Source organism: Vombatus ursinus, unplaced genomic scaffold, assembly GCF_900497805.2.
Source record: "Vombatus ursinus unplaced genomic scaffold, bare-nosed wombat genome assembly UNPS02014786.1, whole genome shotgun sequence".
In the NCBI taxonomy this organism is placed as follows: Eukaryota; Metazoa; Chordata; class Mammalia; order Diprotodontia; family Vombatidae; genus Vombatus; species Vombatus ursinus.
In genome coordinates this window covers 11,741,201-11,759,077 of record NW_020954564.1, presented here as the reverse complement: position 1 = coordinate 11,759,077, position 17,877 = coordinate 11,741,201, and the positions used below count along the sequence as shown (strand labels likewise).

The 17,877-nt window shown below is 34.9% G+C and overlaps 1 pseudogene; it reads right to left on the bottom strand.

Moving 5' to 3' along the window:
* Positions 1-2,938: 2,938 nt before the first annotated feature.
* Positions 2,939-4,592, bottom strand: LOC114046900 (annotated as a pseudogene).
* Between the last annotated feature and the right edge of the window lie 13,285 nt (positions 4,593-17,877).

Below are 17,877 nucleotides of genomic sequence, written 5' to 3'. Positions count from 1 at the left end.
AAATATAAAGGAGCCTATTTAGTGCACTATATGGATGATATTCTTTGTAGTCATGCCAATTTAGAAGTCCTTGAGCAGATACTCCAAGAAACAGTATTTATTTTGACAAACAAAGGGCTTCAGATAGCACCAGAGAAAGTGCAAAAACAACCTCCCTTTCAATATCTGGGATTTCATCTTGACTTGGAGGAAGTCTCTTTACAACCTCCTGAGCTTAGACAATACAAGGTACAAACTTTAAATGATTTCCAAAAATTGATAGGAGATATTCAATGGATGCGACCAAAGATAGGCTTTACTAATGAGAAGATGCAACCCTTATATTCTATCTTAAAAGGGGATCCTCACTTAAATTCTCCTAGAAAATGGACCCCTGGGGCTGAACAAAGCTTAAAACAAATCATTAGGAAGTTAGGAAATCACACCCATGGGGTATCTCCACAGAAGGAGATTGAAGCCACATTGATAATGGCTCAGCAACATCCACACATTATACTTCACCAAGAAGAAAAGATTATAGAATGGTTATACAGCAAAACCAGTAATAAAAGAGTTTTAACTAGTTATCTAGAAGAAGCCTCTATGTTGGCTAAAAAGGCACTTCTTCGCATTTTACATCTTAGTGGACAGAAAGGCACTTTGTGGGTCCCTGTTACAAAAGAAAGACTTGAGACCCTTTTATATTGTGATGAACATTGGACTGTGTTATTGAATCTAGGTAACATTCAAACAGTACAAAAACACTCCTTTGCAAAATGGTTTAATAACTGGCAATGGATATTTCCCAAGATTGTCAGGAATACACCTGTTGATGGCTATAATGTCTATACTGATGCTACTAAAGAAAAGAAAGCTGCTATATATTGTCCTGACTTAGACATTCATACAGTTATACAGACTCCATATACTTCCACTCAAAAGAATGAGCTATATGCTCTTCTACATGCTTGCAGAATACCTCAACCTATTATCATTATTACAGATAGTCATTATGCTGCTGGTGTGCTTTCTCACATCGAAACAGCATATATTAAACCTGAAGCTTCACCAATAACAGAATTGTTTTATGAACTTCAATCATGCATCAGATCAAGACAACATCCTCTGTGTGTAATGCATGTAAGATCCCATACAGATGGGTTAGATCCCATATTTTCAGGGAATAATATTGTGGATTCTATGCTTATAGGCAATTGTCAAGAAGCACAACAAGGACATGGTAAGTATCATATGTCAGCCAGGTCTCTACATCGCCTTTATGGCATAACTAGAGAACAAGCCAGAGCTATAGTGAAAAGGTGCACTCAATGTGTCGCTTTCAATTCACCATCACTTCGCTCTGGTATCAATCCTAGAGGACTTTTTCCTAATTCTCTATGGCAAATGGATGTTACACATATTCCACCATTGGGGAAACATAAATTCCTCCATGTTACTGTGGATACATTTTCAGGATTTTGTATAGCTACTCCTCAAACAGGAGAAGCTGTTAGACATGTTATTAATCACCTTTATCATGCTTTTGCTATAATTGGCCCACCATGTGCGATAAAAACTGATAATGGGCCCGCTTATACTGCCAAACAATTACAAGCCTTTTTTCTAGAGTTTGGCAAACAGCATATATGTGGTATTCCTTATAACCCAACTGGTCAAGCCATTGTTGAACGAATGAATCAAACCATCAAAACTTTCTTTCAAAAACAAAAAGGGGGAGCTGAGCGGTTATCCCCTCAAAGACAGATTAATAAAATCTTGTATACTATAAGTTATTTGAAATTTGATGGTAATGACCTTACCCTTGCTATGAAATTCTTTTTACCTCACAATTCACCTGCCTTGACTCATGATGGCCCAACAATATACACAGATAAAAAGAAATTGGTCCTGTGGAAAAATTCCAATAATGAATGGGTAGGACCTTTTAGGGTACTAACCTGGGGACCAGGGTGTGTTTGTATCTCAACAGGTGAAGGAGCTAAGTGGGTGCCAACGAAAACCCTCAAGATTGTCCCTGCTCAGGAGACACCCCAGGAAGAAAAGGAGGAGATCCAGCAAGAGGAAAAGGAGACGAAGGACAATGCAGACCTGTATGAAGTTGCTTCTCCTACTAAGCCTGTCAACACCTGTGGCAGGGAATCAGATCTTACACCGGTGGGCGATCTACATGGACCCCCCGTGGCCTCGAGTAGTAGCTTGGGGTGAAGAGTTACCTAACCTTGTGTTCCAGGGGACTGCATCACTAATGGTGAGGTATGAGTTTGACCTCCCCACACAAACTAATGCGACTCCATCGTCAGTAAAATACAACTTCACAGGATTGTCCATGCGGCAGCCGCTTTGTTGGTCCCGCACCAACAACGTGGAGGGCTGCATACAACTGCAGAACGTCACCCTTGCCATGAACATTCCCGGCATGGGGCCACACCAGATTCACCTACTTGGTGGACAGGGGACGCCCTGCTCCAATGCCACCTCCCTGCACGTGGGGGATCTGGACAAATGTAAGGTGAACAGTGACTCTGGGTCTGGCTGGCCTCATGTGGAGACTTGTGTAGCGGTGCACCGTCACTGCATGAACTTAAGTGGGACTGTTGTTCAGTCATGGCATGATACTTATACATGACAATTCTACTTATAACTGGACAGTAATCAGAAACCACTTGAATGGTCTATTCTTAAATAACACAACAGAATCTGACATTGAAACTTTATACATCTTAACCTCTGAAATACAAAAGGCTTCTGAACAGGACTTGGATCCTGACAAAACAGCAGAGAAAATCATACATTGGTTTGATAACGCCTCCAATTGGAGGGGGTCATTTGAGTATTGGATTATATTGATTGTTGTAGTGTGTTTACTTTTATGCTGCTTGCCTATTATAGCCGGATGCCTCTTGAAAGTAATGATCTCCACGTTCAAAAATGTTATGTCTCAGCTACAAGTGCTGAAAGACACACACCCACAACGACGCCTTCTTTAAAACAAAAAGGGGGAATTGTTAGGGTGAATGTCTCACGGTCTCATGAGAGCTCTGTTGAGGGAACTTTCCCATGGGAGTTCTAGCTTCTATCAGTAGAAGCTGAGGGTCACAACGTAGTTGCGTGGCAAAAATAAGGAAGTCTCCCAGGACCTCTCCTTTGCTGACATGCAGCTCCCACGGTTGGTTTGGCTCTCCTCTCAATGGGAGATGAGTCCTGACACGAGCTCCAGCAGACCTGATGATTGGCTATCACAGGGGGATCACGCTTTGAACAGGCATCACTAGGGCTATAAAAGACAGCTACCTGCACTCAATAAACAGAGCTTCTGCCACCTTGCTGTCTCCCGCCTCATCCATGCGTCTCCGGGTTACTGAGCACTGAGCTGGTCTCATGCTCACCACTGCAGCGGCCACGTCACCAAATATTTGCAAAAATGTGGAATACTTCTGCAGATAAGATTATAATGTTAAAGAAATGATCATAATCATGGCTGTTTCAAGAAACAGAAGATGATATTGCTGGGAAAATTGTGGTTTTGGTAAAGTTTGGAAAAGCAGGAAGGAATGTGATTTGATGGAAAGCAATTATAAAGGAGAGTGAGATCAAGAATGTGAAATCGGTGCTAAGATGTAGACAGGAATTGGAGACTGCAAAAAATTTCCTTCAATCAGACAATAAGAATTTATTAAACCCTTACTATGTCCTAAGGGCTAGGGATACAAATAAAGGCTATGTACATATAAAATACATATACTATAAATGGAGGGTGATCTCAGAGGAAAAGCACTAGGAAGGAGGGAGATTAAAAATGAAATTTAATGAGATGATGCCAATGACTTCATCAGCTTCTCTAAGTCCCACTTCATGTCATTTTCCCCCAGGCTATAGATGAAGGGATTCAGCACTAAGGTGTTTTCCTGTGGCAGAAATGATCCTCAGGACAGTAATGATGATTCTTAAGTAGGAGAAGATAGTGCACAAAAAAGAGGTCATCACAATGACCTGCATTTCTGTCATTCCACAATTTCATTGAAGTAGGTGGAGGAGCATGACAGCTTCAGCACAGAATGGACATCACTGAAGAAGTGGTGGATAGTATTGAAGGCACAGAAAAATCAACTGGTTCACCAAGAAGACTTGCTGTAGGAAGTGGAGATAAGAGATAGAGCATGAGAAAGCTAGCAGCAAGACATGACATCTATTTCTCATGACTATGACATAATGGAATGGGTCACAGATGACCACGTATCTGTCAATGGCCATTGCAGCCAGCAGACAACTGTCTTTTTCCAAAGGCTAGGAAGAAATACATCTGGGGTAGACTCTCCACACCGGGGATAGTTTTTGTCTTTGATATGAAGTGCACTAGCATCTTGGGGATAATGACAGAAGTATAGCAAAGGACAAAATGCTCAGGAAGAAATACATAGGGGTGTGGAGCCAGAAGTCTGAGTGAATGGCCAGGATAATGAGCAGGTTCCCAAGGAGGGTGATCAGGTACTTGATGAATAACACCCAAGAGGGAGTGGCTTCTAATCCTCTGGCTGAAAAGAGAGTCCCAGGAGGATGAATTCAGAGTTTCTGGTTTGATTGGCCCTTTCCATGGCCTTTGGTTCACCTGCAAAAGGACAGGGTCTTGAGATTGCAGATACTCAGTGTGCGGGGTAGCCAACTGGTCACCCTCATGGCCTGTGTGTCTGATTTCTCCTCTAAACACCTTGGGCGTAAACTGCAGAGAAAATCTCTCTTCCCTGGAGGCAGGGGATTTAAGGTGGGCCATCATCATTGAAAAACATTATTGACTCTTCCTAGGTGTGAGACTGTGGATAAATCACTTAATCTCTTTTGGCAACAGTTTCTTTGGCTCTCAAAAGAAAGAATATAATATTTGCATTACCTCTCTCACAGGATTTTTGTGAATAGTAATAGGGATAGGGAATAGACTTATGATCTTATTAGTATTAGGGACTCTGGGATGAGGAAATTCCCTCTAAAAATACAGATTGGCAAATTCTCTATAGCCATATACTATCTTAAAGAGTTACCTAGAGCACTGAGAAATTAAATGACTTGCCCAGAGTCACATAGTCAATATTTGTCAAAGGTGGGGTCTTCCAGACTTCCAGGCTGACAATATACCTTGCCCTACTTGCTTTTAATAAATAATAGCAGCTGACATTTATATATTGCAGTGTTTTAAGGTCTGAAAATCACCTTACATATATTATCTCAAGAACTTTGAAGTAGGCACAATTATGCGCATTTTACAGAAGAACAAACTAAGGTCCAGAGAGGTTTAGTGACTTATTCATGGACACACAGTAAGTGTCAGAGGCAGAATTTAAACTCACATCTCTCTGCTAATTCCAAGTCCAAAGCATTTTCCACTCTACTACACAGACTCCATGTAAACTTTAAAATGCCATATAAATGTGAGATTTTTGTCATTCTTTCAGATTCTACTATTTCATACATATTTAACTGAAGTAATTTTTTGAAGAAAAAAGAGGGCTTGGCTCCAGAAGTCGTGGATAAGATATGCTAAGAAAGAAACCAGAAGGAGATTTGGATGCATTGATATCTCTATGAAGAAATAGAGACTTAACAAGCTGGGTACTATGGAAAATAGACTAATAGAAGAAGGAATTTCTGGTTGTGGAAACCAGGGAGTGTCATGTTTCTAGCTGACCATGTCAGAAAACTGAAGAAAGAATAAATTATGCCTGAATTTAGAGATTCATCTGGCATCTACCAGAAAAGATCTTGTTTCCTTAAAGAGAAGAACTTGAGAAAAATAAGCCTGCCTCCCTCGGAAGTGAGAAGATTGAATTGATTCTGTGTAATTTTCTTTTTTTTTCCTTGATACTATTTACAGTTAATTGCTTTTGTCCTGTAACTGATTAAGTCACGGTTCTTTTGTCTCTGAACTTAGTTTAGAGATTCAGCTGGTCTGTAATGAGTTAAAGTTAAAAATCTAGCTGTCCTGCAAATTATTTATCTATTCTTGCCTTAAGGAATTTAACTGACCTTGAGAGATGTGTGTAAACACAAGGGAGTGGGGTCTAGTATCTTTACACCACCAAGCCATCCTTCAAGGATACCTGGTTTGCTGTCCAAAAAAGGGCTGCTCTATTATCTTTTGACCATACACATGGGCTCCAATAAGCACTTACTAATCTCATGAGAGAAGAAGGGGGGTGGTCATTTCTAGCTCCCATTACCAAATTTCCAACCAATCATGTTGTTCCCTGTGCCTCCACTTTGACCAATCATGTTGCCCTAAAATCCCACAATATCATCTACTCTGTTCTATTCTTTATTCTGTACTCCCCAAAACCTATTAAGGGGAACTGTCCTTTTGCTCAGAGTCTTTGGCATAAATGGAGGCAAACTATTGTCCCATTTATTGACAGGCAGCATGACCCTGTTAATAAATGTTATCTTACTTGGAGAATTGCCTCAGTTTGCCCTTTTGTTAAATTTCACTTGTGACAGTTTTTGGTGACAGCGATGAGATTGAGGTAGTATGTCCCCCTCAAGCCTTCTGGAGAACCCCCTTTCTTCTTGAGTGCTCCCTGGTGAGATTTTTTCATCTGAAAAGGGAAGCTTCTCCTGGAGGACTATAGGTGGAGAGCTGCTTCTCCTCTCCATTTCAAATTCCACAGTTTTGTCTCTGAGCTTAAGGTAAGCACCCTTTATTGGAAAAATTGAAGCTTTTTTTTTCTGTCTATGTCTTTTTGGAGTGTTATTTGTGCTTAGTGTGATAATTTGGGAGTACCTGAAAAATCACTTCAGGTACTTCCTTGCAGAACTTTTTTGGTTCCCCATGGAGAGACCCTAGATGTACTTAGGGGGAAGTCTTAAACCTCACTTCAAGTCTTGAAGAATTAGAGCCTTATTTAAAACTTTGGAGAACTTTTTGGTTCCCCAGAGAGCCATGCAGGGAAGGCTTATAGCCTTTTTGTTCAAAGACTTGGAGAATTTTTATTCCCCAAGGACAGTGCTGGATTATTCCAGGGGAAAGGTTCTCTTTCTTTTAAGGAGAGCACCAAGCTTACAATGGGGAATTAGGAAAAAAGGGGGGGGAGTTAATTTTTTTTAGAAGCTTTATGTCTTTGTATATTTGTATCCCTGTGTGTCTATAGAGCAGTATTTGGAGACGTCTAGCAAACCAAACTGAGAGTAGAATCCTTTTTGTTGTCAGCCCTATATTTGCTACTATGTACCTTTGTGTGGCTTTCAAATATGTGCTTCAGCAGAGAGCCCAGAATGATAGAGTTTTAAAATAGCTCCATCAGCTAGCAAGGGAGTTAACCCTCATAAATCTCTAGCAGAGGTTAAAGAGTAAGACTTTGCCAATAAGCACTTCTGTATCTCCTTTATCATGTTGTTTATGTTTAAAAGTCAAGCTAGCTTTTTCCTGAAGAGCAGGAGTAAAGAGAAAACTCTTTCTTTAAAAATTCTTTGTCTTTTAACTGTGGCCAAGTTAGAAGGCAGATAGGGTACTCAGATGGAGGTGGGGTGGAATATTTTTCCCAATTTACAGAAATTTATGATGTCATAAACAAATCTGGGATTAAATTTATGACTGAATTGTCAGTTTGCTATTGTATATCTCTGAATTATAGTTTGAATGTTTTTATAAATGCTGAAGTATTCTAGTGAGTTTTGAGTTAACTAGAATTTGTTTTGAGGAAATTTAGAATATAATTTTTAAAAGTTAGAGGGAAAATAAGTCTCATGTCTCTTATCACTCTTTGCTTGCCAAATGGCAAATTTATTGTTTTACAGCTAGAGAAGGTAATTTTATTGATTACTGAAAGGCTAGTAGTCAAGTTTCAAAGTTTAAAAAAAGGGGGGGGGGGCTGAAGATTACACTTTAAAATGTTAACTCTAGGGGCAGCTAGGTGGCATAGTGGATAGAGCTCCTGCTTTGGAGTCAGGAGGACCTGAGTTCAAATTCGGCCTTAGACACATGACATTTACTAGCTGTGTGACCCTGGGCAAGTCACTTAACCATGATTGTCTCATCAAAAAAAAATGTTAACTCTTTCCTGGTTTATGGAAAAGAGACAAGTGTCTGTAAATCAGGTAAATAAGTTTTATTAGAAAATATAATTAGATACTTGGGAGTTTTACAAATTCATGTGAAGTAGAAATCAATTTAGAAATAACTTTTGAATTGGCATGTATTTTGAAATTAGAAATTTTACTGTAAATTATATGAGATTCCTCCTCATTTTATAATAGATTATGCATTTGAATTTTGGAGAACTGTTTTCCTTCTTTTCCACAAAAAGAGAAGTATATTTAAGAAAGTAACTTGAAATATATGTGAAATTTATTTAGATAAGTTCTTTTTGTTGCTTCTGTGAATAATATATCAGAATTTAGTTATTATTTGAATTGACTCAGTTTTTGTAAGCTGTTAAAGATTTTCATAGTTGCTAAAAACATCTTAAAGGATTTTTGGCACTTCCACCTTTTAGGGTATAACAGAATTGGCAACAATTAAACAGAGTTTGACTATTAAAGTACTGGCAAAGTCACAACTGGTGAGTAAAAGTTTTTATTTTAAATCATTGGTTTTAACAACTATGTATGCTAAAATTATGAAGAAGAGATTAAGTGAAATAAAGATTGGAGAATTATCAGATAGTCTAGGAAACTAAATTTAGAGAGTGAACAAATAAAAGAAAGTTTAAGGGAAGAATATGGAGGTAATAAGGCAAGTGTGGGTCTTCAGACAACTGGAGAGATGTATAAAAAGGAAAAGAAGGTTTAAATATGTTGACAGAAAGGTTTGTGGGAAGTTTTGGCTTTATCCAGATTTGAACTAAATTACAATGTATTCTTAAGTGAGATAATTGGGGTAGATTAAAACTCAATAACAGACTGCCACTTTTAAATCATTGGCAGTGGATTAGCTAGAAAGAATGGACTTGTAATATGAAATGCTTCAAATTAATAGGCCTTGTGGAAAATATAATACTAAATAATTAACACTATAAATTAGTATTCTATATGATGCCATTTGGAATATAGATCCAGGTGTAACTGAATTTATTCTGGTTTCATTTTAAGTGGGAAAATTATGATAAGTCAGAATTTATTCTCCTATTTGGCGTTAAGATCAAGTGTTTAAAATTCATGGATCATATAATTTGTTAAAACAAGTTACCTTAGTTTATCAATCTGTAACATGGATAAAGATAATGCCTAACATTAAGCTGATAATTCATTGTAATAGAAATATTGCTAAGAAAGTACTTTCTTTTTAATTTTGTTTTATTTTAGGTTATAGATTAAATTGTTATAGATTCATTTGTTTAAAAATGCTATAAATTGTTTGAAACTGTTCATTTCTAAATGCAGTAGATAATTATGACTTTTTTTTACTGTGAATTTGATATAGCAGGAATCCTTTTAATGTATTCTTTGTCATCTGTAAAATGCAGGATTATATCATTGGAGATTTTAATTCCTTTTGATTTGGGTACTGTGACATTATTGTTATTGGAGATTATTTTTTATAATATTAAAACCCATGAAACATTTAGTTGGGTATATACTAAAGTGGAAAATAATAATTACATACTTTTTGGAAAATAAAAAAATCTTTTATTACAAATTATTTTTATTAAAATTTATTAAAATTACTTTTATTAAAAAATAAAAATATATACTTTTTTGGAAAATAAAAAAAGCTTGGAAAATAAAAATAAAAGCAAAATTTAAAAAAATATTTTTTTTAAACCTGCCAACTTCAAAAAGGTAGTGAACCATTATCAGCCCCATGAAAGAATAATGAATTGATTTATTTAGGGAACAGGATTACCCTCACCTATTACAAACACTCCTTGAATAAGGGGGGAAATTTTTTTAATGTGTGTTTATGGTACAGAAGTTATTTATGTGTTGGTTTGTGATTATGAAGATTATAAAGTTGTATTTGGAATGGTCTGTACTAAAGTTATATCTTTGACCAACTTATTTTTAACTGATTTCATTCTTAGAAATGTATTTTTGTTTGAGGGTCTAATGTGTAATACCTTAAGAGCCGACTAATTGGTCTATAAATTGCTGTCAGCAATTTGACTGAGAACATTATTTTTCTGGGAGATTATTTATTGAGTAAACATGCTTTCACTATCTATTTAGAATTATACATTCATTCTTTATTGAGTAAACATGCTTTCATTCTCTATGTAGAATTATACATTGTAATTACTTTCTGTATGACTGATTTTATACCAGGTTGAGTTCTAACTTGAGGAAATGAAGGATTAAAAGAAGAAAAGGAAACCTCATGGAATCTTTTGTTTTCTATTCGAAGCCTGGTAACTTTTTGTTTATTTGTTAGCTAATTTATTACAAAAAAACTTGAGACTATTGATAACAATTGTGCCCAATCCTACTGTGATTAGTGAAACTTTGCTGACTGAAGGAAAATCTTTTGGATCTGTGAATTTTCTTTTAGAACTCTATTTTAAGGTTTGTTGTGTCCATGAATCAATGTTCCACCACTTCAAGAAAAATGCCAGCAGCTCAATGGGAGTGAGGTCTATGATCTGTGACCAGTGGATATTTGTCCCTGGGAGGGGCTAGGGATGGGGAAGGTTGGGAGGGTGACTTTCAGAAGGCTAAGATAGGACCCTCTTGACACAGTTTCTGATACAAAAAATCTTCCTACCTGGTTAGTTCTGAGCCTAGCTGGAGTGTCCTATCATACAATTGGCTGCTTATACTATTCTTACCTGTAGTCAAATGGAACTATGGATGCTTTATCCTATTATACAGGTGTTGAGTCATTCTGTGCCCTTGGGCTTAGGCCTGGAGGACTTATGCTGCTATAGTGGACCCAAACTGCTTCTTCCTTTTATAGCAAATTTCCCTGATCAATGCAAGTTAAGCTGTGATTTCTATTTTTTATGATGAATCTTGTTGTTGTAATACTTTAGCATCTCTGCATTGCTATAATATGCAACTATATAAGATCTCCTTTTCCCCAAATGGTTCAAGAGAGAAATAGGAATTGAGAAAGCAGAATTTGTGGCCTGTGTAATGGAAATAATTAATGTAACAGAAAATTTTGAATCCAGGAAAAGAGAAATAAAAGAGAAAACAATTGATTTGGGATGCAAATACATAGAAGTAAAGAACAATCTGAAAGAAGAAGAGCAAAAAGCAACAATGTTAAAAGAAAACATGATCTCTACACAAGCAAAACATATTGATATTGAACACACTATATGTAGAGACAATTTAAGGATTGTGAGTCTCCCAAGTCTGTTGACAAATTAAAAAAAAACAACAAATCAACCTGAATACCATGATGCAACAAATTCTACAAGAGAACTACCTAGAAGTTCAGAAAACAGAAAACAAAGTACCAATTGAAAGAATCTACAGATTATTACCAGAAAAAAAGAAACCTGCACAGTAAACTCCAAGATACATAGTGTTAAACACATAGTATTATACACATAGTGATTAAGTTTAACAATTCCAATGACAACAAATTCTGTAATAGTGAGATGAAAGACCTGGAAATATAAAGGAAATGAAATTTGAATAACACAAGATTATTCTTCACCTTCCAGAAACTGCATAAGTAAATAAAATATGTTCTGAAGGGCAAAGATCTCAGGATGCAACCATATGACATACTCTGAAAACTTGAACCTAATCATTAGTGAAAAAAGGACATTCAATAAAAAAGAGACATTCAAACATTTCTATGAAGAAAACCAGAAATGAGTAGATTACTTACTTTGAAAATACCACAGACAAGAGAAATAAAAGAAAACCAAACAAATATAGCAACCATGGAAGGCATAGGTAGGAAAATAAATTACCCCAGAAAAAAGTTATCTATGGGATTTAACAATAACAACAAAAATATCGATTACAACAACATAGCGACAGAGAAGCAATTGAGATATTTCTTTCTAAAAGTACACAAGGAGAAAAGGGTGAAAGAAGAATGCAAATGGAAGAATTAATAGTAAAGTTCCTGGCCTAAAACACCATGGACTAAAACTCAGAACATCCATCTATAGGTGAACCACGATTTTTTGTTTATTTGTTTCTAGTGTGAATAAACTACAGGATGGATGAGTACATAAAAGAGGAAAAGGAAAAAAGAAAATAGAGGAGGCAGTGAAATGTACCCTAATAAAATCAGTGGTAAAAATGAAGGGAAAAGAACTCTTGCCATCTCCCAATAAGAAGAGAGACTCCAGAGTAATGGGTGAGGTGGAAAAGGGAGGGGTAGAAATAAAGGATGAAATAATAATTTAGTGGTGGGAGAGAGTCTGACTGAAGAATGCTCCTATGGGGTAGAGGAAATTCTATAATGGGAGATGGGTACCTTACAATGGATAAGGGATTTGGGTGCTGAAAGGGATCACTACTTCTGAGAGAATGCTGTGCCTCCAAGGATGCTGTCTTGCCTCTGGAGAAAAGAAATCAGAGCTCTTAGGGTTGATTTACACCAAGAATACTGGGAGGAAATGAATCCAGACAGGAGATTAAATGGTAAACTGGGAGAAATGATAATGGTGAGACCAAGAAGCACTAATGAGTTGTATAATCAAGGACACATGGGAAGTACCTGCATAGCACAGCCTATATTCTCTTTGTTTCCTGCAGTAATTATTATTTCTAAAGATAGGGCATACAAAAATGGACAAGGAGAAAGCTCTACAAGGTAATAACATAGAAACTGTTCAGAAGAGGGAACTAAAAAAAGGTACTCTGGAAACTTTAGAAAACATTCATTTAAAAAAATTTGAGTTCCAAAGTCTTTCCTTTCCTCCCACCCTTCCCCACACATTAAGAAGGCAAGCAATAAGATGTCAATTATACATGGGAAGTCAGGCCAAACATATTTCCATAGTAGCCATGTTGGAAAAAAGCAAGAAAAATAAAGTGAAAAAGTATGTTTCAATCTTCATTCAAAATTCATCAGTTTTCTCTCTGGAGGTGAATAGCATTTTTTGCCATGGGCCCTTTGGAATTGTCTTGGATCATTGTCTTGAAAAGAGAAGCTAAATCTTTAACAGTTGTTCATCAGTGTAATATTGTTGTTTACTATGTGCGATGTTCTCCTTATTCTGCCTAGTTCACTTTAGATCAATTCATATAAGTCTTCCCAGGTTTTTCTTACTTAAGAAACTTTAATTCCATGAGGAATACAGAGAATAAATAATAAACAAACAAACAAACAAACAAACAAACAAATAAATATATAAATATAAGGGCCATGAACCACAGCATAAAAGTTCAGAAGGGAAAGAGGAATAGTGACTGTGAGGAAGGAAAGAAATAGTTTTAGAAAAATGGGGAAGAAAAATGAAATAAAAATAACACAAAACAAGTTGATGGGAGGAGGATTTTACTTAGCTACTTAATTGAGTTTTTTTTTTTAAAAGAGAGAAGGAATTCAATAACTAGTTGAAGAAAAAAAGAATGAATAAGCTAAGCAAAACTCTCAAACTAGAGAAAGGCCTGACAAACAGGAAGGAAGGGCAGAGCTATGAGTGAGTGGAAGATAACCTCTGGGAATAGGATTGCTTTCAAATAAATTAAGCAAAAATAGCTTAAAACAGAAAGTATTGTCTTTATAGAGGAAGATGAAGCAAAAAGAAATCTAAGGAAAAAATATTAGAGACAAATTGAGGGAAAGATAAGCTTAACTCTCATAACTTTAAATGTGAATGGGTAAAACAATTTAATAAAACAAAAAAGTGATAGAATGGATAAGAAAATAATATCACAATATGATGCTTACAAGAAAAACACATAAGAGATAAATATATATATACATATATGTATATGCACTAAAATGATGGACTGGAGCAAAATTTACTATATAATAAGTGAATTCAGGCAATCAGACAAAGTAAAAAACAAAAAATTCACAATATAAAAGAGATAAATAAGGAAATAACTTTATTCTGAATGGAACCATAGACAGTAAATAAATATCAGTATTGAACTTTTGTGCTCCAAGTACCTTAGCTTCTAAATTAAAAAGGAAGAAATAACTGAATTCCATGAAGGGATAGCCAGTAATAGTTGGAGATGTTAATGTCCTTTGGCAGAGGAAAACTCCAACAGAATCAAAAGAGAAAATACAGAATTGAACACATTGTAGAGAAATAAGAGCTAAAAGACATATGAAGGCTAAAGAATATAGATAATACACACACACACACACACACACACACACACACACATTTATCAACAGAAGAAGCACCACATGGAACTTTTCAAAAATTGACTATATATTAGGACATGGAGATGTAAATAAATATAGAATAATAAACACTATAATGTAATAAATATAGTAGTTCAGGGAGCACAAACAAAAATGCATAGATCCAAATTGAGACTTAACAATGAAATCCTAAGTAATGAGTGGGCCAGAGGAAAAATAGAAACAAGAGAGATGTGAAGGAAAATAATGATAATGAAAAAATATCCCAGAATGAGATGGTCTTCAGTAGGAAAATTATATTACCCAAAACAGACCCTAATAAAATAGAAAAGATGAGAATTATCTACTGAATATGCATTTTAAAAATAATCAAAAAATAAACTAAAACAAGCCCCAAAGGAATCTGATATACTAATATGATTGTACCATACATGTACAATCATATTAAATATATTTCCCCTTTAGTCATACTGGGATAGAAGAACCAAAATGAAAGGGGAAAAAACCAAGAGAAAGGAAAAAAGAGAAAACAGTATATTTCAATCTGTATTCAGACTTCGTATTTCTTTCTTTGGATGTGGATGACATTTTTCATCATGAGTCTACAAAAAGCAAAAATTAGAGGAGAAATAGATAAACTGACAACCAAAAACCCATATAGAAATGATAAATTAACTTAAAACCTAGTTCTTTGAAAAGACTAATAAAATTGATAAACTTTTAGTCAGCCTACTTTTTTTAAAAAGGGGTAGGAAGTCAAATAAACAAAAAAGCCAATAAACCAGGTGAAATGCAACAAAATCAGGAAAATAATGTTATTAAAACCTCCTGTGCAAAATTATATGAAAAAGAAATGAAGCAATACTTTCAAAAATATATTATACTTAAATTAAGAGAGATAACCAAATAGAAATCTTAAATAATCTTATCTCAGAAAAAGAAATAGAACTATCTGTAAAGGCATCAACAAAGAAAAAAAATTCCTTGTCCTAATATGTTCACAGGAGAATTCTATCACGTTTTTACAGAAAAGTTAGTACCAGTTATTTAAATTATTCTCAGTTTTAGAAATCTGAGAAAGAACTCTACCAGTCTCCTTTTATTAGACAAATTTAACCTAATATCTAAACCACAGAAGTAGATAAAGTATAAAAGGAAAATTATAAGCCAATATCACTAACATATATCTATTTAAAAATTTTTCATATAATCCTTTCAGACTATAGCAATTCATCCAAGAAATCATTCATTATGACAAAGTTGGATTTATAAGAGTAATTCAAGGTTGGTTCACTATTAGGAAAATAATGGGTGTAATTAATGTTAAAAAGCAAAAACATCTCAAACCACATGATTATCTTAACTAATGCAGAAAAACCTTTGACAGAGTACAACATAAATTTATGTAAAATCCCAACAAAGTATAAGCGTGGGTGGACCTTTATTAAAATCATAAAAAACTCCCTAAAACCAAGATCTGGCATCTTATGCACAGAAGATACACTAGAAACTTTTCCAGTAAATACAAGAGTACAGCAAGAATGTACACTCTCCCCACTATTATCTGATATACCAGCAATAGCAGTAAGATAAAGAAAGAAAGTAAGGGCATAAAAACAGGTAAAGGGAAGATAAAACTATCTTTGTTTGTTGATGACACAATTTTTTACTTAGACAATTATAGGTAATAAAGATACTAGTTGAAACAATAACTTTAGCAAAATTATAGGCTATAAAATAAACACAGCCAAATCAATAGTATTTCTATATAATAACACAACCCAAGAGTTAATACTCTAAAGGGAAATCCCATTATAAATCACTATAAAATGCATAAAACATTTGGGGATCAATCTACCAAATCATGAAAAACACTGATATTGATTCAATTTCAAAGTGCTCCATAAAGAAATAAAGCACAACTTAAATAGCTGGAGGAATATTCAGTGTTAATGACCAGGTCATGCCAATTTAATAAAAATGACAATATCACCAAAGCTAATTTAAAATGTGGCAAAGAGAATTTCTAGCTTAGGCCTCTTGCTAACACCATGATAAGAGAAAAACTCTGATAGGAAAGAAACTCTAGCTCAGACTTCTTGTCACCACTATAAGAAGAGGACACTGCTTCAGCCACATTGACTGCACAATCACAACTCCTTTTCTAACTATCTGGGTCTTTATCTTCCCTCTTCTCATTGTATACCCTTATTGTCATCTCCTGTTCCTGTAAAATTCCATTTTTATTTGCTCCTTACTTATTCACATTCTGTATAAGGTTGCTAAGCTAACATTGCACTCTTTGACTTTTCATACAGATGAACCTGTGCTCTGAGCGTAAATAAACACTGGAAATAATTGCCTCTGTATTGTTGATTAGTGACTGACAGTAGTACCTTATCAGTGGGTCTTCTGGGTAATTTTTACCACAGTCATTTTTAATGCTATATCAGTCAATCTATCAAAGGGTTATGTCTTATAGAATTCAGTCAAATAATGGCAAAATTCATTTGGAGAAATAAAAGAACTAGAATATCAAGGGAAATAATGCAAAGAAGTAGGGGTAAAGAAGGAATAGCATTTTGAGACCTCAAACTATATTATTACTCAGCAGTCATCAAAACCATTTGTCATTGGTTAAAAATAGAGAGATAGAGCAATAAAAGAAGCTAGACAAGGGAGATTTAAAAACAATGTAACTCAACAACCAAATATTCAATAAACTGGAAAACATAAATTATAGACGAAATGATTCTGTATTTAAAAAAATAACCTATTGGAAAAACTGGAAAGCATTCTGGTTGAAATTAGGTTTAGAACAACATGTTATACCATATTTTATAATAAACTCAAAATGGATACATGACTTTAATATTAAAGATCATATCATAAAAAATTTAGAAAAGAAGCAAATTATATACCTTTCATAGCTAAAGGAAGGACAAGTAATCTTAACCAAACAAGGGGTAAAGGAAATTAAAATAGATAACTTTGTGTGAAACTGAAAATTTTGTGCACAGACAAAATTAATGCATCTAGGAAAAAAGAGAAACAGTCAAAAGGGAAAAATATTTATCAAATATCTCTGATAAGGGTTAGCAGCTACATAAGCAACTTATAGATACATATGTGTATTTACATGTATATACACACATATATACATAAACACACACTATATATACATATATATATAACTAGATAGTATGTATGTATAAAACCAAAAGTCATTTAGCCATTTTCTAATAGAAAAGTTGTCAAAGAATATGACAAGTAGTTTTCAAAATGGTAACCATTAATAATTATATGAAAACAAATACCTCAATAGATGCAGAAAAGGCCTTTGACAAAGTACAACACCCATTCCTATTAAAAACATTAGAGAACATAGGAAAAATGGTTTACCTTAAAATTATAAATAAGATTTATCTAAAATCATCAGCAAGCATTATCTGTAATGGGGTTAAGCTAGAAGCTTTCCTAATACAATCCTGGGTGAAGCAACGATGTCCATTATTACCCCCTTATTCAGTATTGTACTAGAAATGCTAGCCACAGCAACAAGAAAAGAAAAAGAAATGGAAGGAATTAGAATAGGCAATAAGGAAACAAAACTATCACTCTTTGCAGATGATATGAAGTTATGCTTAGATAATCCTAGAGAACAA